This window comes from Podarcis erhardii (assembly GCF_964252035.2).
Source record: "Podarcis erhardii genome assembly, chromosome: 4".
Lineage (NCBI taxonomy): Eukaryota > Metazoa > Chordata > Lepidosauria > Squamata > Lacertidae > Podarcis > Podarcis erhardii.
In genome coordinates this window covers 8,738,858-8,764,086 of record NC_138508.1, presented here as the reverse complement: position 1 = coordinate 8,764,086, position 25,229 = coordinate 8,738,858, and the positions used below count along the sequence as shown (strand labels likewise).

Genomic DNA, 25,229 nt, shown 5'->3' with positions numbered 1-25,229 from the left:
TTTAACATAATTCTTACAAAATATCAGCAAAATATTGCAAATACATACATATTTCAGATAAGCACACATATATTAAAAAAAGAACAAAAGAACAAAAAGAACAGCCAGTAAAGCGAGATGAGCGCCGCAACCCCAGAGTTGGCCACAACTGGACCTAATGGTCAGGGGTCCCTTGAGCGGGGAATCAGAGCAGCGCACGGAAACACCATTTACCTTCCCACCAGAGTGGTACCTATTTATCTACTTGACTGTTACGTGCTTTACCTTAAATAGGTATCTCAAGCCATTTGCACATAACAAAATATGTATTTTATCAAAGTAATTGTTGAACTGAAATACAATCAAGAAGAAGTGTATTAACAGTGAAATACAATTGAGAAGAAGTATAATTTTGGGGGAGGGCCAAGAGAGTGGGGCCCTAAGCTGTAGCCCGTTTAGCTTATATGTAAATCCAGCACTGGTGTGGAGAATGTGTTGGCATTCAATCCTGACTTGGAGAAATGTATTGTGACGTGACCATGCTCATCTTACTTCAATCCTGCACCTCGACGTTCCAGGCGTTGTTGCATATTACAATCAAACAGGCCGACAAACAAACTTATGCCTGGAATGAATGCCTGTCATGGATGAGTACAAACAAACGCATCATTTCGCAGGGGCCAATTATGGTTATTTTAAGGTTGTTGTCCAATGGCCCCTCTACTGTTTTGTAAGCATACTCACATTTTTCTCTCTCCCAGGCAGGCAGGAAAAAGCAAAAAACAAACAAACAAGTGGCTGGAATAATCCCGCTATGGGGGGCAGGGAAAGGTTATGGCATTTGAGGTTTGGGGTTTCTTTGGTTTAGAAAAAAAGAGAGGAGTAGGGTAAAGGGAAGTGACAAGAAGTATGTGGACAGCAAGAACTTGGGGACATCCAGTGAAACTGACAATTCAGGACGGACGACAGAAAGACCTTGAAGAATAGCAATGTTCAACTTTTTATGAAGCAATTTTCTATGTGTCCTTGGTATTTTACATTTAAATAGGTATTGAGCAGTATGAAGCCTTGAACCAGGATGGTGTAAAGGTTGTTTTCTGCTGCTCCAGAGAAGCGGACACGGAGCAATGGATCCAAACTACAAGAAAGAAGATTCCACCTAAACATTAGGAAGAACTTCCTGACAGTAAGAGCTGTTCGACAGTGGAATTTGCTGCCAAGGAGTGTGGTGGAGTCTCTTTCTTTGGAGGTCTTTAAGCAGAGGCTTGACAACCATATGTCAGGAGTGCTCTGATGGTGTTTCCTGCTTGGCAGGGGGTTGGACTCGATGGCCCTTGTGGTCTCTTCCAACTCTATGATTCTATGATTCTATGACTGTGTCCCTGAAGGACCAGGTGCGCAGCCTGGGGGTCTTTTTGGACTCACAGCTGTCCACGGAGGCTCAGGTCAATTCTGTAGCCAGGGCAGCTGTCTACCAGCTCCATCTGGTATGCAGGCTAAGACCCTTCCTGCCCGCAGACTGTCTCACCAGACTGGTGCATGCTCTGGTTATCTCCTGCTTGGACTACTCCAATGCACTCTACATGGGGCTACCTTTGAAGGTGACTTGGAAACTACCAGTAATCCAGAATGCGGCAGCTAGACTGGTGACTGGGAGTGGCGCCAGGACCACATAACACCGGTCCTAAAGGATCTTCACTGGCCCCCAGTACGTTTCCGAGCACAATTCAAAGTGTTGGTGCTGACCTTGAAAGCCCTAAATGACACTGAGCTAGATGGAGAAAAGATTTAACTCTGCAGATGGCCTAGCTTTCTGGTGGTTGGCACAAGGCTGCTAATAACATGACTTAGGAACGTTCCTCTGAATTTCCCCTTCCAATTTCTCCTTTCCGGTGCCTCTTCTTTCCCTGGCAGCTGGTGGAAAGAGGAAGTGGGACCCCTTTCTCCGCTACCCACTTGCCCTTCCGCTGGGAGACGCTTCCTCTAAAAACCTCACACTCTGGGTTTTTCTTCTGCATCAAACCCAAATTAGGGAAACAAAAGTTTGAAGGCAGGATGAAAGAAACCACACCCAGAGCCACGAAATTGAGCCCTTTGCTTGCTGACATATCTCTGCAAATCTGTTTCTGGCTGTAAAATGAAGTGGGGAACCACCTAGCAATTTGTCTCCTTAAGCCAGAGGTTTTTAACCTTTTCTGGTCCACGGCTCCCTTGAGCAAATACATTCCTTCTGTGGCACCCCTGTGGGGTTCAGGAACCCAGTTCTGTCCCCCCTTGCCTGCAGAGCTGGCAGCCCCTCACTCCTTTTCAAACACCCTTCCTTGTGGAGGGTTCCCTCAGCCTCCTCTCCCCTCTCCTGCGTGTCCTCCGGGCAGCCACAGTTGCCGCCCCTGTCCCAAAGAGAGAGGCCTCATTGCACTGCCCCACAGGGGCCTGGGAAACACCCCCCAAGCCAGCCCCACAGGCACCTTTCACCTGCAGGGCTTATAGCCAGGGCTGCTGCAACAAACAGCTGTGCAAACATTTGCATGACAAGTTCCCGCCCCCCCCCCAGTGGAAATAAAGACACATGACACAATTATTAAGGATAATGGGCTAAATAATTAGCATGCCAGAGTGCTGCATGCTCTAGATATCTCTCGCTTGGACTACTGCAATGCGCTCTATGTGGGGCCACCTTTGAAGGTGACCCAGAAATTACAACTAATCCAGAATGCGGCAGCCAGACTGGTGACTGGGAGCGGCCGCCGAGACCACATAACACTGGTCTTGAAAGACCTACACTGGTTCCCAATACGTTTCCGAACACAATTCAAAGTGTTGGTGCTGATCTTGAAAGCCCTAAACGGCCTCAGTCCAGTATACCTGAAGGAGCGTCTCCACCCCCATCGTTCAGCCCGGACACTAAGGTGCAGCTCCGAGGGCCTTCTGGCTGTTCCCTCCCTGCGAGAAGTGAGGTTACAGGGAACCAGGCAGAGGGCCTTCTCGGTGGTGGCACCCGCCCTGTGGAATGCCCTCCCAGCAGATGTCAAAGAGAAAAACAGATACCAGACTTTTAGAAGACATCTGAAGGCAGCCCTGTTTAGGAAAGCTTTTAATGTTTAATAGGTTATTGTATTTTAGTGTTCTGTTAGAAGCCGCCCAGAGTGGCTGGGGAAACCCAGCCAGATGGGCGGGGTATAAATAAATTATTATTATTATTATTATTATTATTATTATTATTATTATTATTACTAGGCCACAATTTTATTGGTTACAGGTGATGAGCGGTATTGGCTTAGGCAATGGCCCTAACCGACTATATCCGACTTCAGTCCGTCCGCTTGAAGTCTGGGAAGGGTTAACCACCAGTAGGGGGAGTCCTGCTGATGCACATTAACTAGGAATTCCCCCGGGGACACCGATAGGGGGCGTGCCTTAGGCCCTCACCTCCCTAGGCTTCGGACAGAGCCATGCCCACCAGAATCCTTTATCAGACTGCCCTTCAATATACGGGGCAGGTGATGGCGCTACCTCCCCTCTTCCATCTATAGAACAATACCAATGCCGAACCGCCAATACCAAGAAAGTTGTGCCGATTTGCTATGAGGTAGGTGAAAACCATGGGACACGGGTGGTGCTGTGTGTTAAACCACTGAGCCTAGGACTTGCCGATCAGTAGATTGGCAGTTCGAATCCCCGTGACGGGGTGAGCTCCCGTTGCTCAGTCCCTGCTCCTGCCAACCTAGCAGTTCGAAAGCACGTCAGAGTGCAAGTAGATAAATAGGTACCACTCCGGCGGGAAGGTAAACGGCGTTTCCGTGCGCTGCTCTGGTTCGCCAGAGTCGGCTTAGTACGCCGGCTCCCTCGGCCAGTAAAGTGAGATGAGCGCCGCAACCCCAGAGTCCGCCACGACTGGACTTAAATTGTTAGGGGTCCTTTACCTTTACCTTTTTTAGGCAAAAACCAAGTGGCTATAAAAATTCCTTCCAGGCACCTCAACGGCGACCAACCAAGGTCCATAGCAAGGTCAAGGAAGGAAAACCTAGGGAGGGAGGGTGGGAAACAGGAACAGCTGGTAGGCGGCAAAAGAGGGTGATCCCCGGCCGCATCCTGCCTTAAATAGGGCAGGCCACGCCCCCAGAGCCAGCCTATTGGCTGACCAGGGGGTGACACGGACAGGAATTCCCCCAATCGTGCAGGGGCTGGGCTCCAGCCGCCGCACACGTGGTGGGGCCATGAAGCCCGCAACTCCACCTCTGAAGGCTGGAAGTGGCTTTGTGAGGCAGAGACGAAGAGGCCATCACAGCAGGGAGGGAAGGAAAGAGGGGCAGGGTTGTTTGTGGTACCCCTGACCATCCTTCAAGGCACCCCAGGATGCCACAGCACACTGGTTGAAAACCACTGTCTCAAGCCAAAACATCCATATATTAAAAATTGTAAATGTATGGAAATAAACAGCCATGTAAAATATGTAATAATGAGGATTTTCATTGGAATTTAGTTTTGGCACACAACCCCTCTCTGTTCCGCAGCCGGACAAGCAAGAGGCACAAGTCCAAGGGCACATCTCAGTCAGGTGAAGATGAATGCATAGGTGTTCATCGAATTATAGACTTGGAAGGGTTCCCAAAGGGTCATCTAGTCCAACCCGCTGCAAAGCACATGACGTGTGCTTCTCATTTTACAACTCTGGATGAGCTGAACTTGGCCTGGTTGAGGAGCACGCTCTGTTAGTGCAGCCCTTGTTTCCCAACTCACACAGTACAAATTCATTGCTGTTGTCGGACTCCTATAGATGCAGAAACAGGAACTGCCACAATCTTGAAACCAGCAAAACAGGATGGCTACTTGATATGTAGTTTCCTGAGAAAAGTCCCTAAAAGAAAAAAGGAAAGAAAAAGCAAACTGTATCCTCCTTGGATTGCTGGTTGACCAGGAATTATGTAGGGGGGGGGGGAACCCCACAACTAGTCCGTTTTAGTTTCTAATTCTTATTTTTCCCCACTTTCGGACCACTTGCCAGAAAAGGGAGAAGGCGTTTTCTCTCCCGGTAACCTTTATGTGCAGAAGTGGGCATCTATTTCTCTGTTGGGGGCTGCATTCCATCAGGGTGGCCTGTAGAGGGCAGCACTGGCAGCAGAGGCGGAGTCAAAAGTGGGTGGGGCTAAACTAAGGATGGGCGGGGCTACCCCACATTCTCTGCTTACTGCCTTGTCTGTCTGTCTGTCTGTCTCTCTCTCTCTCTCTCTCTCTCCATATCTGTCCCCCAGAAGGGGCTCTCTCTGTGCTGGCCCCTCGCCAATGATGATGATGATGATGATGATGATGATGATGATGATGATAATAATAATACCGTGGTACCTCAGTTTTCAAATGTCTCTGTTGACAAATGTTTCGGAATTCGAACACCCAAAAACTGGAAGTAAATGCTTCCCTGTTTTTTATTTTTTTTTATTTTCAATGCAAAATTACAACAAAAATTACAAACATTGAATCCAAAATAAAACAGTACAAACAAGAAAAAAAGAACAGAAGAGAAAAAAGAACACAAAAAACACAAAAAACAAAAACAAACATGTACAAATAAAACCATATCATCATTCTAATCTCGTCATTATATACATATACACATTGATTTCCTTCCTTTGTTCTAAGACCTCAAAATTTTTACTCTTTTTAAGTTGTTGTGTCTACTGTAGATTACCTCTAGCTTTATACTTTTTACACCATTTTTCTCTTTCTTTAACCCTGCAAAGCATCATTCATTACATACCAATATGCTTACTCCAGAACAATGTTTTTTCATATAGCGCATCCCCATTTGTTTAATAATTTCTGGTCCGACTGTCCCCTTATGAAAGCTGTGAGTCTTGCCAGATTTATATATTCACAAAATTTAATTTGCCTTTCTTTCATTGATGGAATTTTTCTCCCTTTCCAATGTTTTGCTATGAGCATCCTGGCAGCTGTTGTCGCATAGAGGAATACTTCTATGTATAGAGGAATGCTTCCATTTTTGAACATGCCTCGGAAGTTGAATGGCTTCCGCTGAGTGTTTCTCAATTTTCTCAATTAAATTTGCAGGCCTTTTGCGCCTTGTTTATTCGAATGTTTTGGGACTCAAATGGTCTTCTGGAATGGATTACATTTGGAAACCGAGGTGGTGCTGTATTTATATGCTACCCATCTTACAGTGTGGCCCCTGCCACTCTGGACTGCTCCAACTAAAATATTAAAAACACAACTTTGGATCCAGCACAGAGCAAGCAGGTCTTTGTGTCTCCAGCTTCCAGGCTGCTTCCAGTTCAGCCCCTACACCCAACTCTGGCCCTTGTTCTTCTACCCAGCAGACAGGTGAGGGGACTCACTCATTGTGAGCACCATCACTCATGAGCACCTATCTGTCCGCAGACTCCCTCGCCAGAGTGGTGCTCTGGTTGTCACCCGCTTGGACTACTGCAATGCGCTCTACGTGGGGCTACCTTTGAAGGTGACTCGGAAACTGCAATTAATCCAGAATGCGGCAGCTAGACTGGTGACTGGGAGCGGCCGCCAAAACCATATAACACCGGTACCAAAAGACATACATTGGCTCCCAGTACGTTTCCGAGCACATTCAAAGTGTTGGTGCTGACCTTGAAAGCCCTAAACGACACTGAGCTAGATGGAGAAAAGATTTAACTGTGCAGAAGGCAGATTTGTGAAGAATTAAGTCTGTTATTATTGTTTATTTGTTTATTGTTTCCCCCCTTTCCCCCTCCCTCCCCCTTTTTTTCTTCTTTTCTTTCTTCTTCTTTTTTCCCTTTTCTGTTTCTGTGTATTATCCTGCTTTGTTTTTGTTTTTTTAATAATATTTATTCAAATTTTAAAAATTACAAAGAGAAAAAATAAAAAATAAAAATAGAAAAATAGAAAAGACAGAAAAAATACAAACAATTGAAAAAAAAAACAGATCAAACCTTTACATCACTTGCTTTCATTCACTTACTTCCTTGACCTCCTCACCCCTCCCATTTTTGTATTCTAATTCAGTTAGATATTTCAGCAAATCCTTTCCAGCTTTGTTTTTATCTTAATAATTTATCTTAATATATTGTGATTTTGCATTCTCTTCTTTCACCAAATTATTTTTACTTAATCCTTTATATCTTTCCTGCTAAAACCACATAATTCTATTCCAACATCTTTCTAACATTCCTTAATTTTACAATATTTCTGAAGATAAACTTTAAATTTTTTCCAATCTTCTTCCACCGACTCTTCTCCTTGGTCTTGGATTCTGCCAGTCATCTCAGCCAGTTCCATATAGTCCATCACCTTCATCTGCCATTCTTCCCGGGTGGGTAGGTCTTGTGTTTTCCAATACTTTGCGATAAGTATTCTTGCTGCTGTTGTGGCGTACATAAAGAAAGTTCTATCCTCCTTTAGCACCAATTGGCCAACCATGCCCAAGAGAAAGGCGTCTGGTTTCTTCTGGAAGGTATATTTAAATACCTTTTTCATTTCATTATAGATCATCTCCCAAAAGGTCTTAATCTTTGGGCACGTCCACCAAAGGTGAAAGAATGTACCTTCAATCTCTTTACATTTCCAACATTTGTTATCGGGCAGATGATAAATTTTTGCAAGCTTGACTGGGGTCATGTACCACCTGTACATCATTTTCATTATATTCTCTCTTAAGGCATTACATGCCATAAACTTCATGCCAGTGTGTATTATCCTGCTTTGTGGCTTGTTATTATGGTGGGAAAAAGTAATAATTTTTAAAAAATAAAATAAAAATGAAAGCCCTAAACAGCCTCAGCCCTGTATATCTGAAGGAGTGTCTCCACCCCCATCGTTCTACCCAGACACTGAGGTCCAGCTCCGAGGGCCTTCTGGCGGTTCCCTCCCTGCGAGAAGCCAAGTTACAGGGAACGAGGCAGAGGGCCTTCTCGGTAGTGGCGCTCTCCCTGTGGAACGCCCTCCCATCAGATGTCAAAGAGAAAAATAAATACCAAACTTTTAGAAGACATCTAAAGGCAGCCCCGTTTAGGGAAGCTTTTAATGTTTGATGTATTACTGTATTTTAATATTTGTTGGAAGCTGCCCAGAGTGGCTGGGGAAGCCCAGCCAGATGGGCGGGGTATAAATAAATTATTATTATTATTATTATTATTATTATTATTATTATTATTATTAGGTCTCCAAGCTCATTATTTTGGGATGCTAAAGAGGACACTTGAGCTGCCAGCTAAGGTCACTGACCTGTGCACAAACTTGTCTGAGTAGTTCAGCAACCTCCTCTGTTAGATTTTAACCCTTGCTGGGGACAGGATTCCAAGGATTGGAAGGGACTCAGGACATCATCCAGACTGACCCCCCCCTCCAACCCACAAAAGTACATTTAGGATTCTGGGAGCGGGAAGCCCCACAGTTCTTGCAGAGGCCTCTGCCAACGAGATGGGAGATGCTGGGAAGCTTTTTGCAGAGGCTCCTGGGAAATTAAAACTCCTGTTGCTGTGATAAACGATCCCTGGATGGTGTCCAAAGAATAGAAAGCCGGTTGCACATTAAAAGGGTTACATTATTAATGTTGAATTAATGTCACATCCGAAACCACATGCCAATTATCTGGGGTTCGACAGCTGGTCAACGTAGAAGGGCTTTTTGAGCCCTTACTTCTGGCAAAAGGTTGAGATTGATTCCCTGGAAAGCCCCCCCCCCCCTTTGATCAATGGATAGAAGATATGGCAACTCTTGCAGTGTGCGAACGGATTGCTCTCAGACACACCACCATTTAAGGAGGATGTTGACAAGCTGGAACGTGTCCAGAGGAGGGCGACCGAGATGATCAAGGGTCTGGAAACCATGCCTGATGAGGAACGGTCGAAGGAGCTGGGCATGTTTAGCCTGGAAGAAGAGGAGATTGAGAGGAGATACGAGACCCACCTTCCAGTACATTTCCGAGCACAGTGTTGGTGCTGATCGTTCAACCCTAAACAGCCTCGGCCCAGTAGACCTGAAGGAGCATCTCCACCCCCATCGTTCAGCCCGGACACTGAGGTTCAGCTCCGAGGGCCTTCTGGCGGTTCCCTCCCTGCGAGAAGTGAGGTTACAGGGAACCAGGCAGAGGGCCTTCTCGGTGGTGGCGCCCTCCCATCAGATGTCAAGGAAATAAACAACTACAGAGGTACCTCTGGTTGCGAACGGGATCCGTTCGCAACATGAAAAGAGTGCGACTGTGCATGCGCGTGTTGCGATTCGCCGCTTTTGCGCATGTGCGTGACGTCATTTTGCGCTTCTGCGCATGCGCGAGCGGTGAAACCCAGAAGTAACCCTTTCCGGTACTTCTGGGTTGCCGCGGGACGTAACCTGAAAGAACGTTACATGAAGCGGACGTAACATGAGGTATGACTGTATCTGACTTTTAGAAGACACCTGTTTAGGGTAGTTTTAATGTTTGATGTTTTCTCGTGTTTTTAATATTCTGTTGGGTGCTGGCCAGAGTGGTTGGGGAAACCCAGCCAGATGGGTGGGGTATAAATATTATTATTATTATTATTATTATTATTATTATTATTATTATTATCTACAAATATCTCAAGGGCAGCCACATGGAGGATGGAGCAAACCTGTTTTCTCCTGCTCTGGAGGGTAGGATCCGAACTAATGGCTTCAAGTTACGAGAAGGGAGATTCTGACTAAACATCAGAAAAAAACTTTCTGACAGTAAAGCGCTATTCCACAGTGGGACGGTCTCCCTCGGGAGATGGTGGACTCTCCTTCCTCGGAGGTTTTTAAGCAGAGGCTGGATGCCCCTCTGTTATGGATGCTTTGGTAAAGATTCCTGCATTGCAGAGGGTTGGTTGGACTAGATGATCCTCAGGGTCCCTTCCAAGTCTCCAATTCTGTGATTGAGTTTGTATGTGTTATGTACTGAGTTGAATAGGATCCAAAAGGCAGCAGTCTGATTGGTCCTAGAACAATAGGATTCAGAATGCAGCAGTCTGATTGGTCCTAGAACAATGCAGCAGTATGATTGGTTGGCAAGAACCACCCAATCATGCTCCAGATATAAGTGAATCCACAACCTGATTGGCTTACAGTAGAATTCCAGAATTAGCCAATCATGTGCAGCCCATTGTGTAAATAATGTATATAAAGCAGATACTTTGAGGGGACTTTCATTCATTCCTCCTCACCACTAAGAGCTGAATAAAGAGCATGAAATCACTTTGCGACTCTGAGTATATTTCAGTATGCATACTTAAGGTACATATGGAAGAGGCTCATTTATCATTATATTTTGGGAATAATTCAGGCTCTTATGTTGCAGCTTGCTTTAAACTTCCTGGACATCCCATGATCATATTATAAAGTAGTGGAGTTCTAGGTTATAAATAAAGCACTGCTAGGAATGGTTTCTTTCCGCTTTCCAAAGTATTCTTCCCATTAAAATAAATACAGTGGTACCTCGGTTTACATACGTTTCAGGTTACAGACTCCGCTAACCCAGAAATATTACCTCGGGTTAAGAACTTTGCTTCAGGATGAGAACAGAAATTGTGCTCTGGCGGTGCGGCAGCAGCAGGAGGCCCCATTAGCTAAAGTGGTCCTTCAGGTTAAGAACAGTTTCAGGTTAAGAACGGACCTCCGGAACGAATTAAGTACGTAACCAGAGGTACCACTGTAAATCCAGTTTGGCACAAGCAATTATTATTATTTTTTAAATTTTTAAACATTTTTTATTAATGTTTATAGAGAAAAACACAAAACTTAGTATCTTCCTCCCCTTTTAAAACCAAACCAAGATTTTTATATACATACTATAAAAACACGAAAGGGGGAGGCAGAGAAATAGAGCAGGAAAAAGAAAGAAAGAAAGAAAAAGAGAGAGATAAGAGGTTAAAAGCGAAACACGGGGGGGGGGGGGAAGGTTCAGAAAGTGATGAACTTCCGATTCTTCATCTGTCTGCCAAATAAAATCAATATTCACTTCGTCCAGACCATGGGTAGGCAAACTAAGGCCCGGGGGCCGAATGTGGCCCAATTGCCTTCTAAATCTGGCCCGCGGACAGTCCGGGGAATCAGCGTGTTTTTACATGAGTAGAATGTGTCCTTTTATTTAAAATGCATCTCTGGGTTATTTGTGGGGCCTGCCTGCTGTTTTCACATGGGTAGAATGTTTCCTTTTATTTAAAATGCATCTCTGGGTTATTTGTGGGGCATAGGAATTCGTTCCAAAAAAAAATATAGTCCGGCCCCCCCACAAGGTCTGAGGGACAGTGGACCGGCCCCCTGCTGAAAAAATTTGCTGACCCCTGGGGTCTCCAGACCAATCCAATATAATAGCCCACAGAGCCACTTTATAAAAACAAACATCTTCAGTCCTCAAATCCAGATGTCAAGGTTCCATTTTCTTTTTTTACGCAAAAGGTCTTTGACACAGGTTCACAACGACTTTTTCTGATTAAACGTGCAATTTTTTTAAAATTCTGAAATGGTGGCCTGGAGGGAAGGGGAAATAAGTCTGAGCGCCACTGATGCAAACAGACAACGCTGCGCCAAAGTGGACCGAAGTTCTGAATCTCTGCAGAAGGAAGATTCCTGGGTTGCCGGGGGTGGGAAGTGAAATATGGGCTGGGAAATCCGGCTAGTTTCCTATGAAGGCTTTTGACCCCGAGCTGTTTGCCTCTGCTCTGACAGCTGGCGGCAACTGGGTGTCGCGTTTGGAGCGCGCGCCTTTGCCAATCTAACTTGAGAGCGCAGCGACTTGCATTCCTAGTCATCTTTGCCGAGAGAGAGAGAGAGAGAGAGAGAGAGAGAGAGAGAGAAAGAAAGGGCAGCCTCTTCTCTACTCTTTCCCCACCCAGGGGCCAGTCTGGGCAGGCCAATTCGCAGTCCCAGGCACGCCTCTCTGCCTCCACTTCGCTTTGCTGCTGCGTCTCTTTTGCAAAGCGAGACAGAAACAAGCGAAGTGTTGGAAAGAAAGAAGCGCAAGAGCGCGCGCGCGAGAGAGATAGAAGCTAGCCAAGGAGAGGGGGGTAGAGGGGGTGGGATATTGTATTTCCCGGCGATTCCTCCTCCTGCTGCTGCTGCTTTTATCAGGGAAAGGCACTGAGCATGGAAAAGCAAAGAGACCCAGCATCGTGAGATTCTCCCCGGAAAAAGCAGAAACTGTAAGTTTGGGGTGGGTGTGTTTGCAGGTTGCGGAATAGCTCCCGGAAAACGTCTCTGACATACTCCAGTAGCGAGGAGTTCCAGAGATCAGGCACTCCATGAAGACTTCCACCCTGCTCACACAGAACAGAAGTGTTCTCCTTGATCTTATCTGGGTCTTTTCCTTCCCTTTCCCCCCAGGTCTGTGATAACTTAACCCCCCTGGGATGTCGATCTCTCCCTCTTGCGCTATTTTTAGGTTCCTGTTTTGTCAACCGCCGGTTTTAAATAGGTTGTGACCTGCTAGGGAGATGGGACCCAACACGTAGATCAATTTGCAGCCTTGAAGACTTAAAAAACACACAATTAAAGGGCCATTTTTAAAAATTCTTTTAAAAAAGAAGGTCAGGCAATCAGCCCTTGGGGGTTCAAAGTGGTATATGAACAGGTTTAGAAAAAGCCTTTTGAGTAATTGCAACATAGCTCACATTTTGCACGATAACGTGGTTTATTTCATGATGATTCATGGTTTATTTATGATGTAAAAGTGTGGTTTGTGTTTTTTTTTTTAAAAAAAGGTTGCTGGCTGCTTCCTTTTGAGTAAGCATGAATAAACTCTGGCATTAGGTTCTTGCAAGGGGGGCTGTGACACCATTGTATTCCCCACTCACTACAACCAAAAGCCTTCCTATCTGACCAAGATTTGAACCCAGTGCTTCTGAGTCCAGTGTTGTATTGGTTGTTAAGTGTGGGTGGGCTAGGAAGCAGAGGTGTGGGTGGACATTACTTGGAAGGATCCAGCCATTAATAAATCTGAGCAAAAAGTTATTCAACTGTTAACTATTTGATGAGTCAAATCAAATCCTTTACTAATCTCTGTGGAGCAACTGTGAGGACACAGGCAGACCGTGGAAAAACACATTTAGGAAGAATATATTGTGATTTCTATTGTGCTACCTCCCTGTTCATCTCATGGGTTTGCGAGGAGCTGTTGTTTATTCTTTTTACTGTATTGGGGTTTTTTGTCCAGGCTGAGAGTTTAAAATATATTACTTGACCTGCCTGATCAAGTGGCATGGACACCCATAGTTTGCAGGGGGTCAGGGAAATACTGGATGAACCCCAATTCCCCAGATCCCCAGCTTTCATGAAACAAAAAACTTCCTAGTATTTGTGGGCCTCAGATTTGAAGCAAAATATACTGATCATTTGCGCGTGTGAAAAACTAGCTTACTTTCAGAATTTGGTTTCCTCACCCTCCCAAAATTCCTGGGAACACCCATGGCTCTAAGGATGAGGATTCAGACACGGAAATAATATTGCAGCAGCACAGCTGTCAACTTACAGATTTGAAAATAAGGGACCAGCAGCCTCGAAAATAAGGGATCAGCAGCCAAAATAAGGGATCAACAATTACTTTGATAAAATACATATTTTGTTTTGTGCAAACGGCTTTGGATACCTATTAGGTCCATAAATTACCATATAGCATATATTCAACACAAAAAAACAGCAACAATTTGTTGTTGACAAAGCAAGCTGGACATAGAAAGGGCCCCATTACCTTCAGTAGCTTATTTAAGAGACATCATCAATAAGGGACAGCAGTGGGACATGGCACTGGAATAAGGGACTGTCCCGCCAAATAAGGGACGCTTGACAGCTATGTGCAGCAGTCCATCAAACACACAACACACAGCCCCTATAGGCTTTGCCAACTCAGTGCCCTCCAGAAGTTTGGGACTACAACTCCCATCAGCATCAGCCAGCACAAAACATCTGAGGGGCACCTGGTTGGTTAAGGCTTTGAGGGTCTTCTGTTTTTGTTTTACAGTTGAGGGATGTATAAATTTTATCAATCCAACAAATAAATAAATTCCAGAACGATGCGTTCTCCCACAGGTTTATCACAAACTGCACACAGACGTCTCCACAAATTAGTAGTTTCTGCATCCTGCATCAGACAGAAGGAATTTGAGCTAAGCTCTTATTTACTTAGTGTAAAGCAAGGTGTTCAATTGGAGCAAGCCTCCTTTAATTTCCTCGTAGCATACGCTGGAAGCACAACTTGAACTATTAAGCGCACGTTTCCCTGCTTCCCAGAAAGCCACGAGAAATGCAGGCTGCTATCGATGCCAGACAGCAGCATCTAGCTTCTAAAATTTCCTGGTAGGGCAGGGTGAGGCCCCCTTGCCCATGAAACCCTGCATAACCTCTGCCAGTCAGGGTAGACAATGCTGAGCTAGGTGGAGCAGCAGCCTGGCTCCTTTTCAATGCAGCTTCCCATGTATTTAAAGCACAATTGTGTTTTGGAATGTCAAAAACAATTGGCTCTCTGCTTGCAAAATGATCTGATCCAGTTTCGAGCGAGTCTTAACGCCCAGTGGGCAATCAGAATAGGCACAGGTGGCGTGTTAGCGACAGGACTGGGAACAAACCTCATCCTCATTGTTATACGCACAGAAAATAGTTATGTTGCTTGCTTTAACAGAAGGATGAAAGGAAGGATCAGATGACTCCATAGAACACATCAACACGAAAACACCCCTTGCTTTGGAAACCTGGGCTTGACCCCCCCAACCTTGTCTTTTCATTTGTTTTATCATTGAAGCGAAACCTGGTTTTGTTCTTGCGAGACGTGAATTTGCTTGGAGTTGTCACGGTGCCGTCAGTCTCTTAATTTGTTTGCGGCGCGGGCGAGGGGAGTGTTTGCATAGAAACGAGGATACCTGCAGGAACTGAAATCACTTCTTGCCTAGGACCCATGTACCTACGGGACCGCCTCTCCCGGTATGCCCCGCAGAGAACCTTAAGGTCCATAAATGACAACACTTTGGAGGTCCCGAGTCGCAAGGTGGTTAGATTGGTCTCAACTAGGGCCAGGGCCTTTTCAGTACTGGCCCCAACTTGGTGGAATGCTCTGTCACAAGAGACCAGGGCCCTGCGGGACTTAACATCTTTCCGCAGGGCCTGCAAGACAGAGCTGTTCCGCCTGGCCTTTGGCTTGGACTCAGTCTGACCCTTATGTTTCCCTCCCCTTATGGTTTTGATGAGGCTGCATTTTAAATTGCATTTTAACCTGTATTTTAAATTGTTTTTCCCCCCTATTATGTTTTTACTGTAATTTTACTGGTGTTAGCCACCCTGAGTCCAGCTCTGGATGGGGAGGGAGGGGTATAAATAAAAATTTATTATTATTATTATTATAAACTCCAAAGCAATAAGGAGCTGGCGTTGCCAGAGTGGTGGATGTTTCAGGAGGTAAACACACTCAGGGAAACAGAGGGCCTCCCTGGTGGCAAAACTCTTAGTATGCCCGGATTTGCACAATATTGTCCCCAGCTGGGGCGTTTCTTCAGAAAGTGAACCCCATGCTCTTTCACTATTCAAAAATGTGCTGGCTGTTGCTCAGATACGACCGGAGCTGGCACCAACGCCTGGCATTTGGGGGCAGCTGTTGGGGCCTCCAGTGCCCCCGGCAGGGCACACGGCCATGCCTGTCCTAATCCCATCCACTCCCCTTTAAATTCTTTCCTGGCCCTGCAGTCAGTGCAGGATTAACCCCTCTGGAGGCTCCTATGCAGTTGAAATCTCGGGGTGCCCCTCGCAAATGATCCGCTAATATATTTTTTTTGTTTGATCGTTCAAGATCAAATCAATATTACTGTACTTTGATCTGTTGCCACAGGACCCCTAAAGGACATGGGTCAGTGCCTACTCTACCTATTTGGTAGGGTGGCGCTGTGGTCTAAAACCACTGAGCCTCTTGGGCTTGCCGATTGGAAGGTTGGCGGTTCGAATCCCTGCAACGGAGTGAGCTCCTGTTGCTCTGTCCCAGCTCCTGCCAACCTAGCAGTTCGAAAGCACACCAGTGCAAGTAGATAAATAGGTACCGTTGTGGCAGGAAGGTAAATGGTGTTTCCGTGCGCTCTGGTTTCCATCACAGTGTCCCGTTGCACCAGAAGCGGTTTAGTCCTGCTGACCACATGACCCGGAAAGCTGTCTGCGGACAAACACCGGCTCCTTTGGCCTGAAAGCGAGATGAGCGCCACAACCCCATAGTCGCCTTTGACTGGACTTAACCATACAGGGGTCCTTTACCTTACCTTTACCTGCCTATTTCAGCACTGCCTGAATCTGATGGGATTCAAGCCACAGGCCCCACGAAAGCCTGATATTTTGGACCACAGCTCACTCCCCCCTGCATCGGTCCTGAAATCCTTTCCCAGTCCAGTCCTGTAACCCGTGAGTCGTAATTAGAGTGTTGTGTAGATGTTGCAAAGCAGGGGAGACCTTTGCACCCAAGACACTGCCCTCCTGGTCCCTTTGCTCTCTAAGCAGCTCTGGGCAGCCCCAGCTTGAAAGGGACTTTGCCCCTTTGGCAACCAGCAGCGTCGTAACCTGAAGCAAGACACAGTTCAGCTGCTTATTGGAGCACAGCGTCCGAGATGGGGAGACTCAGGTTAGTGGGGCAATGCCCCACTGGCCCTAATGACCCCAGTCCACCAGGTAGCAGCATGCCTTTCAGTGCGCGATGCTTGCCATGCTTCCCTACAGACCCTCTCGGGTGCCAAGATCGGCCAAGGGAGCCCTCTTGGTAGTTCCCCCACCCTCAGAGGCCCAAGATGAGGAGATTTCACCCCTCCCATATCCAAGAATCTCCTGATGAGTCTGCTGATTCTCCAGAGAGGAGGAGCAATGTTCTGCTTTCTACTTATTCAGCTCCAGCACCACATCAAAGACTCAGTCAGTCAGTCAGTCAGTGTGTCGGAGAGAGAGAGAGAGAGACTGAGTGTTAGAGATCGTGTGTAGAGATAAGGTTGCTGCTAAGAGCAGCTGCAGACACTCAGTGCAGCATTCATTTATGCTTAGACCTATTTAGCTCTGTATATAGTTTTGTATCATAGTTGTAGTTATAGAATAAAAGAAGATATTCTACAGAGCTGCTCTCCGAGTCATTTATACACTGCCAGACTCTGCTATACTCTGCTGTGCGACGACTGTATTGTGGAAGTGAATCCGGTGCTCACAACTCTAAGCTGTGAGTCCACAGCACTTTGACCTGTTCCTGTGTAAAAGGTGGTCTCTGGAAGTGCTACCCAGCTCGCCTAGCCCAGTCGGGGCTGAAGTGCATGAGTCCAGTTGGTGACACTGGCTCAAGGGCGATGCTGACACAAAGTGATGGTGGCTGTCCAGGAGAGAAACTTCTCTGTGGCCCCTAAGCAGTGGAACTCCCTCCCCACAAAGGAGCGCTGGGTACCTTCATTGTACAGCTTTTGGAGGATGCTGAAGACACACCTGGCCTTTGACACTTGAGGTCTACATTTTTAGGACTCGCCTGATTTTATTGATTGTAAGATGTTTTAAGTTGTTTTTTAATATTGTATAGTGGTACCTCGGGTTCCAGACGCTTCAGGTTACAGACGCTTCAGGTTACAGACTCCGGTAACCCAGAAATAGTACCTCAGGTTAAGAACTTTGCTTCAGGATGAGAACAGAAATCACATGGTGGTGGCGTGGTGGCAGCAGGAGGCCCCATTAGCTAAAGTGGTGCTTCAGGTTAAGAACAGTTTCAGGTTAAGAATGGAACTCCAGAACGAATTAAGTTCTTAACCTGAGGTACCACTGTACTTGTTTTACCATAACCTGCCCTGGGACCTTAGGGTAAAATTGTCGAATGGAATCTGTTGCGGACGTCCGTCTGACTTCCGAAAATGTTTGACAACCAAGGCGTGGCTTCCGATTGGCTGCAGGAGCTTCCTGCACGCAACCAGAAATCATGGAAGCAGCGTCAGACGTTTGGCTTCCAAAGAACGTTTGCAAACCGGAACACTCACTTCTGGGTTTGCAGTGTTAGGGAGCCAAAACGTTCATCTCCCAAGACGTTCGGCTTCTGAGGCACAACTGTAAATAGATACATAGATACTTACAGGGCCGTCTTAAGCATATCCGGCGCCATGGTTCAAAGATCCCCCCCTTTCCCAGAGTTGTTGACCTTTCCCTAAAACTCTGTGGGGATCACCCTACTGTACTCCTGTGGGGGCTTGGGAGGCAAGCTGCATGCCCGCCAGCCATATGGTTGATGGGGCACAGCTGGCGGGTGTGCAGGGAAAGGGGAGGCCGCTGGCAAAGCCGCACAGCTCCCCCACTCACTGGGGCGCCCCTGAGAGGCCAGCGCCCTGGCGCAACGCGCCAGTAAGCCCAATAGGAAATACGGCTCTGAATACTTAGATAGATAAACAGGGCTTTTTTCCCCAGCCGGAACTCATTCTAGTACCTCTCAGGTGGGCGCCGTTGCTATTATAAAAGAACAAGGGAGGCGTTCCGTTTCTCCCAATACACATATTTCGCTATCGATCCTCAACAACATAGTACATTTCTGCATGTTAGAATCACTCGTATAATGTTCATTTCTCTTCTTTTTTTGGTTGGACAATTGGACCTGGGACCTTCTGCAAAATCCAGAAAATTACACACTGAAGACCTGGGATAGACATAGCTGGTAGACATACCATATTTTTTGCTCTATAAGACTCACTTTTTCCCTCCTGAAAAGTAAGGGGAAATGTGTGTGCGTCTTATGGAGCGAATGCAGGCTGCGCAGCTATCCCAGAAGCCAGAACAGCAAGAGGGATTGCTGCTTTCACTGCGCAGCGATCCCTCTTGCTGTTCTGGCTTCTGAGATTCAGAATATTATTTTTCTTGTTTTCCTCCTCCAAAAACTAGGTGCGTCTTGTGGTCTGGTGCATCTTATAGAGCAAAAAATACGGTAGCTCATAGCACTGAGGCTCTGAATCTCAGGGTAGTGGGTTCGAGCCCCATGTTGGGCAAAAGGTTCCTGCATTTATATAGAGCCCCACGTTGGGCAAAAGGTTCCTGCATATATATAGAAAAATAGCACACTGGATAGATAGATAGATAGATAGATAGATAGATAGATAGGGATAGATGATAGATAGATAGATGATGATAGATAGATAGATAGATAGATAGATGATAGATGATAGATAGATAGATAGATAGATAGATAGATAGATAGATGATAGATAGATAGATAGATAGATAGATAGATAGATAGATGATAGATAGATAGATAGATGATAGATAGATAGATAGATAGATAGATAGATAGATAGATAGATAGATGATAGATAGATAGATAGAGATAGATGATAGATAGATAGATAGATAGATAGATAGATAGATAGATAGATAGTCAGGCAGAGATGCCTGTCCTAGTCTTCAGATTGGAACAGACTAGAAATAAACGGAAATGCAACTCCACTTCCCATTATATAACCCCACCACTAATTCCACGCTAAGCTAATTTCCGTTGATGTCGTCTTCCTCCCTAACTGTTTCCCCTTGAGGTTGCTATGCCAGGATGAGGAAGGTTTAATAGTTCCTCTCTCAGCCTGGCCAGACTGTTGGAGAAGACAGAGGGAGAGATCGAGAAAGAGAAGACATTCATTGCTCCTCTTCCCTGGGCAAGGAGGGTGTTAGAATTCCTGCACTGTGATTGCAGTCATGGGATTTTTGTCTATCACATGACGGTGGATGTTTTGACTCCACAGAGTGGGAAGTGACAGAGACAGGATGTTTGTGTTCCTGTGTTCCATGAAGTGGGACTATTGTCCTTCGTTCTTTTTTTCTTTCCTGTCTGATGCTATAGAGAGGGGGAGCCATGTTGCAGTGCTCCGTGTGTGTTTATATGTGAATAAAGTAGATTAGCCAAAATGCTGAGCTGCTGAGGTCTGTTACACAAACTGCAAAGACTCTGCAGATCCCTAAGTGTGTTGATGTCTGTTGGCATCGGTCGCTGTGATGTTCGGGCAGAAGAAAACTTTTGAAGCTACCAAACGAAAGACCAGGAGAGAGAGAACATGCCAGTTTGGGCATGTGTCTCTGCCAGGGTCCTACTCGAGTGTAGGACGATCTCCTGACAGCGGGTGAGTTGGGGTGTGGCTGCCCTTTCTCAACGGCATGGGATTAAAATTCTGTTTTCCGTTCACAAATGCATAGGCTCCAGTTAAGTCATGGGGCCCAACTCAGAATCAGAAAGGTGTCTTCGCTGTAGGCAAGGAGGTGGGATTATACTTATCAGCTGAGACCCAGCATGGATTTCTCAAAAGCAAGTCATGCAAGACAAACCTCATCTCTCTCTTTTTTTAATAGAGTTACAAGTTTGGTGGATCAGCATAGCTGTCAACTTTTCCCTTTTCTTGCGAGGAATCCTATTCGGAATAATGGAACTTACCTTTAAAAAAGGGAAAAGTTGACAGCTTTGTGGATCAGGGGAATGCTGTGGGTGTAGCGTATCTACTGAGATTCTATGATCATTAATGCTCAAAAAAACAGGTTTTCTGGAGGAGACCTCAGATGCTGGGGGGGAGAGAGAGAGGCTTCACACAATTTGCAGTGAATGTGCATACAGTGGTACCTTGGTTCTCAAACTTACGGTAATCCGTTCCGGAAGTCTGTTTCAAAACCAAAGCGTTCCAAAACCAAGACAGGCTTTCCCATAGAAAGTAATGCAAAACGGATTAATCCGTTCCAGACTTTTAAAAACGGCCCCTAAAATAGCAATTTAACATAGATTTTGCTGTCTAACGAGACCATTGATCCATAAAACGAAAGCAGTAATCAATGTACTGCAGTCACACAATCAATCAATCAATCAGTAGCTGAACTGGGTTCCACACAGTCACAAAAACAAAACAAAAAGAGCTGCCGAAACAAAAATGCAAAATAAATAGCAAAAACAGACAGACCCCAGTGTAACACTCAAAACGGAAGCGTGGCACTCAAAATGGAGCACATTCGGCTTCTGAAAAAAGTTCACAAACCGGAACACTTACTTCCGTGTTTTCAGTGTTTGGGTTCCATGTTGTTTGAGTACCAAGGTGTTTGAGAACCAAGGTACCACTGTATATATTTTTGGGGGTGATGCAGGAAGCCTGCCGTGCTGATGCCAGTTGCTGCCGCCCAAAGGCATTTCACCCTAACACCATCTGAAAAAGGCTCAAGGCCCAGCAACCAAACTGCGACAACTCAAGCGGCAGGGAGCCATGTGTGAACTGACCCCCTAGAGAATGATCTGACAAGCTGACCTGGCAGTAATCCTTTTGATACCCAGAGACTGAGGGGACGACCCTTGCGGGGGGGGGGGCACCTGAACAGAATGTTCCATTTAGCCGGATGTCAACGCAAATAGTTCACCGGCGGAGCGAGTTTGTTTGCTGTGTCTGCACAGAAGCACGGCAGGGATTTTGGCTGCAATGCCTGGCTGGCGTGTGGGGCAGTAATGAGGGTGGAGGGGTAGCACCCCACTATTCTTCCAGACCCCTCTCCTCAGAAGCTGCTTCCCTGTGAGAACAGGATTCTGGGAGAGATGAGACTTTGGTCTGATCCAGTTACAGAACTCTTTTTCTTCCTCGGTGCAGATTTGCGTACTTACCGTATTTTTCGTTCTATAGGGCACACCGGACCACCTAGTTTTTTGGGGGGGAAACAAAGAGGGTCTTTTCCAGGGAGTCTTCTCTTCTCATGAGGTGGCCAAAGTCTTGGAGCCTCAGCTTCAGGATCTGTCCTTCCAGTGAGCACTCAGGGCTGATTTCCTTCAGAATGGAGAGGTTTGACCTTCTTGCAGTCCATGGGACTCTCAAGAGTCTCCTCCAGCACCATAATTCAAAAGCATCGATTCTTCGGCGATCAGCCTTCTTTATGGTCCAGCTCTCCCTTCCATACATCACTACTGGGAAAACCATACCTTTAAATATACAGACCTTTGTTGGCAAGGTGATGTCTCTGCTAATAATAATAATAATAATAATAATAATAATAATAATAATAATTTTATACCTTGCCCATCTGGCTGGGTTTCCCCAGCCACTCTGGGTGGCTTCCAACAAAAGATTAAAAATACATTAAAGCGTCAGTCATTAAAAAACTTCCCTAAGCAGGACTGCCTTCAGATGTCTTCTAAACATCAGATGGTTGTTTATTTCCTTGACATCTGCTGGGAGGGCGTTCCACAGGGCAGGCGCCGCCACCGAGAAGGCCCTCTGCTTGGTTCCCTCTGTAACTTCACTTCTCGCAAGGAGGGAACCGCCAGAAGGCCCTCGGAGCTGGACCTCAGTGTGGGGCAGAACGATGGGGGTGGAGACGCTCCTTCAGGTCTACTGGGCCGAGGCCGTTGAGGGCTTTCAAGGTCAGCACCAAGACTTTGAATTGTGCTCGGAAACGTACTGGGAGCCAATGTAGGTCTTTCAGGACTGTTGTTATATGGGCTTGGCGGCCACTCCCAGTCACCAGTCTAGCTGCCGCATTCTAGCTGCAGCAAGGTAGGGCCAAGAACCACAGGCGTCGTTTCCAGCGCTGTTTCAGAAGGCTGGAGCCAGCTGATTCCCATTAGTGCCTTCTCATAGAGTTGTAGAATTGGAAGGGACCTGAAGGCCATCTAGTCCAACCCCGTACAGTGCAGAAATCTCAGCTAAAGCATCCATGACAGATGGCCATCCAACCTCTGCTTAAAAACCTCCCAGGTAGGAGAGTCCACCACCTCCGGAGGGTGAAGCCTGATCAACTGCAGATGGAGTCACTCTGCCATCTCCCCCTTCAGGCTGGTGTTCAGCAGGTGAAGCTGACCCCTGGCCCATGACTGTGTCCTTGACCCCTTAGGGCAGTGGTTCTCAACCTGTGGGTCCCCAGATGTTGTTGGACTACAACTCCCATCATCCCTGAGCTCTGGCCTTGCTAGCTAGGGGTGATGGGAGTTGTAGTCCAACAACATCTGGGCACCCACAGGTTGAGAAAGGCTGCCTTAGGGTGTCTGTATGTGTTTCCGCTTTCTGCAGCAGCGGCCAGTGTTATCTACAGGCCTGGCTCACTTCCATTTCTCAACTCTTCTCCTCGGATCAGCAGCTATTTAAGAGTCTGTTTTGCAGATGGTTTAGCAGGAATCAGAGCAGAGGTCTCCTCATATGTGCATTGAAGGAGGAGCTGGTGAACATCAAGGACTCAAAACATTTCTAGTTTTCAAGGAACCTTTACGATCTTGTTAAAACCTCAGGGAGGACAAAGGGTGAAAATCAGAATATATTATAGAGCTGTTAGTGGCGGGAACTCGCCTTTCAAGATAGGGTTGCCCCTTCCTACTTACCAGACTCAAACTTGCGAAGCGGTAGCTTTATGTAGCTTCAGACCCATACCCTGTTCCTATAGGGACACTGGGGATTTTCTCTCAGAGCTGAGGATAATGATGATTTCAGTTTATATCCGCCTTTCTTCCAAATACCAACCATTTAAACAAGCATTCTCAAAAGAACTTAAAAGCATTCCAAACACAGTTTAAAAACATTCACCCAGTGGTTTCACAGGGTTGCCAGGAACAGTATATTTCAGCCATCAAATGTCTGGGTAAACAGGAATGTTTTAAAATTCTTTCTGAGTGACAGCAATGAAGAAAGCAGACACACCTCACAAGGGAGGGCATTTGGGAAACAAGGAGCCACTGCCAAAAAGACCCTGTCATTGCTCAGTGCCAGCCAGGCAGCCCACAATAGTGTCACCACCACCAAGGCCTTGCCTGATGACTGTAGGGCCTCTAGTTGCCTTGGCAAACTACAGTTCATAAACAAGGTTTGGTTTGTGTAGAAATGAACTTTGTTTGTCCCTGGCTGTTAACAAGTGGCCTGGTCCTGACTCTTCTGTTGGCCCAAATCCAGATGTCCTCAGCAACCCCTGGAGAGACTCTGCTTACCGCGCATGTTCAGATCTTACGGCAAAAGTGTCCTTTTCCCAGTTTCTCTCTCATAGCAAGCTGACTTGTCGTAAGCCAAACTCCTGGTTCAGTCAGCTCCCCATTGTCTCATACCCTCCAACATTTCTCCAATGAAAATAGGGAATCAAATGAAAACAGTCTATTAAAATTTGGAATATGTAGTACAGTGATACATAATTTTTAAAAAGCTTACTATAAATGTTGTTTTATGCTGTTTGAGGCTATGATATAAATTTTCACCTTGATTTTTTGTATATCATAGTGAGATATTTCTGGGTCTTGCTCTGATAATGTGTTACAGTGGTGCCTCGCAAGACGAAATTAATCCATTCCGTGAGGCTCTTCGTATAGCGGTTTTTTCGTCTTGCGAAGCAAGCCCATTGACGGCTTAGCGGATTAGCGCTATTAGCGGTTTAGCGGCTTTTAGCGGGTCAGCTGATAAGCGGCTTAGGGCTTAGGAAAAGGGGGGGAGGGGAAAAAACCAGCAGGAACTCGCAAGACATTTCATCTTGCGAAGCAAGCCCATAGGGAAATTCATTTTGCGAAGCGCCTCCAAAACGGAAAACCCTTTCGTCTAGCGGGTTTTCCGTCTTGCGAGGCGTTCGTCTTGCGGGGCAGCACTGTATTCTTAATATATACTAATAGTAAGATCTACACCATAAACTTCCCCACTGAAGTCAGGACTGTGGCTAACAAGGCAACTACTGCTTTCCAGCAAATATTTATTTTAACTGACTTCCTTTCAATATTGTCTTATCCAAGGATGTACTGCTATTCGCTTTTGCAACAAAATCTGTCTTGTGATGCTGGCCAAATGTCATTTCAACTGGGTTTGCAAAGAGATGTTCCTGAAAGCCTGTCTGTTGGACGTCTTCCCACCCACCTGCATACAAAATATAACACTATACATTGCAAATAATAGTAATTTGAAAAGAATTGCCAGAAGAAATGTTTTTAAAGAGAAAAGGGGGGAGGGGGGAGAATCTCAGCTCTGCAGTCCCATGGAGTTGAGAGGACAAAGATAACATGCCATATGCATGAAGTAAAAGTGTTAAGCTAAAAAGGTACATGTCATTACAATCTTGGTGGGACACCTAGTATTCAGACCCAAGCCCGCCCACCATTCAGTGGAATAATTTCCTCCGAATTGGCAAATCGCCCCAGAAAACCATGCAACTGTACAAAATCACTGTGTCTTAAGCTGTACTGCGATTGCTTTGCCAATGGTGAGTTCCGCAACAACTGCAACTGCACAAATTGCTATAACAATCTGGACCATGAAAATGACAGACAGAAAATAGGGACATCCTAAGGCAGAGACATCACCTTGCCAACAAAGGTC

The 25,229-nt window shown here is 46.0% G+C and overlaps 1 protein-coding gene across 2 annotated transcripts in view; it reads left to right on the top strand.

Moving 5' to 3' along the window:
- The first annotated feature begins 11,747 nt into the window (after window positions 1-11,747).
- Window positions 11,748-25,229, top strand: part of P2RY2 (purinergic receptor P2Y2) — a 39,960-nt gene continuing 26,478 nt past the window's right edge. The window contains exon 1 of one of the 2 annotated variants that reach the window (XM_081860624.1): window positions 11,748-12,136. The gene's annotated coding sequence lies outside the window, so the exon portion shown is untranslated. The remainder of the gene's footprint in view (window positions 12,137-25,229) is intronic. The other variant, XM_081860623.1, reaches the window with a different exon arrangement.